Raw genomic sequence first — 3,510 nt, 5'->3', positions numbered from 1 at the left:
TAAATGATAGCTCTAGGTATGGAAATGAGAAATAGGTATATAGCACTTGCCAATGCCGACCATAATCGTGGTAGCTCTTATATTAATAAGGTTCATACCATATAGTCCATTGTCTATCCTCTAAGTGATAGCTCTAAGTATGGAAATGAGAAATAGGTATATAGCGCTTGCCAATGCCGACCATAATCGTGGTAGCTCTTATGTTAATAGGGTTCATACCATCAAGTCCATTGTCTATCCTCTAAGTGATAGCTCTAAGTATGGAAATGAGAAATAGGTATGTTAGCGCTTGTCAATGGCGACTTTCTTAGTGGTAGCTCTTACATTCATTGTGTTGATACCTTCAAGTCCATTGTCTATCCTCTAAGTGATAGCTCTAGGCATGGAAATGATAAATAGGTATATTAGCGCTTGGCAATGGCGACCTTCCTGGTGGTAGATCTTTTGTTAATTAGGTTGATACCATCAAGTCCATTGTCTATCCTCTAAGTGATAGCTCTAAGTATGGAAATGAGAAATAGGTATGTTAGCGCTTGTCAGTGGCGACCTTCCTAGTGGTAGCTCTTATGTTCATTGCATTGATACCTTCAAGTATATTGTCTATCCTCTAAGTGATAGCTCCAGGTATGGAAATGACAAATAGGTATATCAGCGCTTATCAATGGCGACCTTTCTAATGGTAGCTCTTATGTGCATTGTGCCTTTAAGTCCATTGTCTATCCTCTAAGTGATAGCTCTAGGTATGGAAATGTAAAATAGGTATATTAGCGCTTAGCAATGGCAAACTTCCTAGTGATAGCTCTTATGTACATTAAGTTGGTACCATCAAGTCCACTGTCCATCCGCTAAATGATAGCTCTAGGTATTAAAATAAGGCATAGGTATATTTGCGCTTTGCAACAGTCTTAGTGGTTGATTTTTATGTTAATAGGGTTGATACATCAAGTCCATTGTCTATCCTCTATTGTGATAGCTCTAAAAGGAAACAAATAGTCTGTCTATTCTCTAGTCAGACAGTTCACTACTAGTGCTTAACTAGGTGACTCTCCAAGTGGTGTTCTCTTGTTGGTTAGGTTGGTACCAATAATCATCACCCATACGTTGGAAGCTTGAATTATAATAAGATTAGAGTAATTTGGAAGAAATTGCTTACTATAATAAGGCTATCTTTTGCCTGTACCCTCTTAACACTCTTTCTGTTTTTATTGTTAGGGTATATTATCATCATCTTATATTGTAAGTATCATTCGGAGAAGATAACATTATTAACACCACTTAATAGAGACTGTGAGAAGGGATTATGTACTGTTATAATATATATGTACAGGGTGTCCCGTAAAGAGCACGACAGACTGAAATGTAAGGAAGATTGAGGTGTGCCCTACTCGATAAAAAAAAATGACCTCAGTAAAAGTGTCACCGTTTTCGAGATATTCCCGACATTTTATTTTTTTCGACAAATTCCGCTTTTGGTCAGTTTTTTTGTTGCTGTGTGTACAAGAAAGCAGATAACTCTGTAATTTATTTTTGTAAATATTCTAGAATAGTAGATCTACCATGTTTAAATACTATTTTGCTAAATATCATTAAGTATCTTTGAAAAAAAAAACATTATTCTTATTATTTTTTTGTACAAAAAATATTTACCTCAACTTTGGAATTCGGTGGTGAAAAAAAAATGTACTGGACTGTCACTGCACATTTTACAGATAAATTACTTATTTAATAAGGATTTCAGAAAGGTATAATACTAGCCATATTTTTGTAGAAAAAGAAAAGAAATTGCCAGTATTGTGCAAAAGGGGCTAATTCATATTAAATTTGAATAATAAATAAAATACACATGTTTGAGTAAAAAAATCATTTTTTAATATTTAGTCAATGAATACATCTAGTATGTGCTCGAATTGCCGGCCTTCTTGTGCGATACACGCGCGGCACCTCTTAATGAAAGCCCTTTTTAACCGTCTTAAGCTTAATTCTGATATTTCTTGGGCTGCTGTATTAATTTGTTGTCGCAGGTGTTCTTCACTATGAATAGCTTCTTTATACACCTTGTCCTTCATGCAGCCCCAATAAAAGAAATCCAATGGATTTAGATCGGGGGATCGAGCAGGCCAATTGATTGTGCCTCCTCGTCCGATCCATCGACGAGGGAATGTAGAGTTTAAATGGTCCCTTACTTGACGGCCGTAGTGCGCGGGGCACCCGTCGTATTGCAGCCACATTGCACGCCGCTCCGCCAGTGGAATATCCTCAAGTAAAATCAGCATCTGATTTTGAGTAAAATCGGCATCTGCCTGCCAGCCGCCAGCCAGGGCAGCCAGTACGATCCTTAACGCTCTCCTGCGCACACGTCGTCGCTCTGTTACCGCTGTTGTTTTGCTATCGTACTACGTTTTTTGCTTGGAACTCGGACTCTGATTTGCCTAACGATTTGGACTTAGTTATCTGTGAACTTTGTGTTGTGAATTGAACTGTGACTGGCTGTGCTAGTTCGCTTGAACTTTAAATAATGGCGGCGGCGGCGTCCACGTACACGTCGCATGAGTATGCAGATATGCATCTTATTTATGGCGAAGTTCGCTGTAACGCCAGAGCTGCTGCGAGACTTTATGCTGAGCGATACCCTAACCGCCGGCATCCAGGTCATGAGGTTTTTACGCGAACCCATAGAGCCATTTCTGACGGACGTGTACCTGGGCAGCGTACGAGCGAAGGACGACCACAAACGGCAGAGGAAGATATTGTATTGGACGAAGTTGAAGAAGACCCTTCAACTTCAGTGCGGATGATCGAACGACGTACCGGGGTTCCAAAATCTACGGCTCACAGAATTTTGCAACGTCATTCGTATCACCCATACCACATTCAACGAGTCCAAAGTTTGCAGCCACGGGATTACCCGGCACGAGTTAACTTTTGCCGAGAAATGCTGAGACGACATCAATCGGATCCCAATTTTTTTAATAAAATCTTGTGGAGCGATGAGTCATCATGCAAGCGCGATGGCTATTTTAATTTACACAATCTGCATAGCTGGCAGATATCCAATCCACATGAGATGCGGGAAGATCGATCTCAATACCAATACAAAATAAATTTGTGGACCGGTATCTACAATGGCCAAATACTAGGACCGGTCGAACTGCCACCCACTCTCAATGCCAATAACTACTTGGAGTTTCTTCAAAATCAGATGCCGATTTTACTTGAGGATATTCCACTGGCGGAGCGGCGTGCAATGTGGCTGCAACACGACGGGTGCCCCGCGCACTACGGCCGTCAAGTAAGGGACCATTTAAACTCTACATTCCCTCGTCGATGGATCGGACGAGGAGGCACAATCAATTGGCCTGCTCGATCCCCCGATCTAAATCCATTGGATTTCTTTCATTGGGGCTGTATGAAGGACAAGGTGTATAAAGAAGCAATTCAGAGTGAAGAACACCTGCGACAACAAATTAATACAGCAGCCCAAGAAATATCAGAATTAAGCTTAAGACGGTT

The sequence above is a fragment of the Pectinophora gossypiella genome, unplaced genomic scaffold (genome assembly GCF_024362695.1).
Source record: "Pectinophora gossypiella unplaced genomic scaffold, ilPecGoss1.1 Pgos_41, whole genome shotgun sequence".
In the NCBI taxonomy this organism is placed as follows: Eukaryota; Metazoa; Arthropoda; class Insecta; order Lepidoptera; family Gelechiidae; genus Pectinophora; species Pectinophora gossypiella.
The sequence above is the reverse complement of the archived record's forward strand: the minus strand, read 5'-3'. Positions refer to the sequence as shown.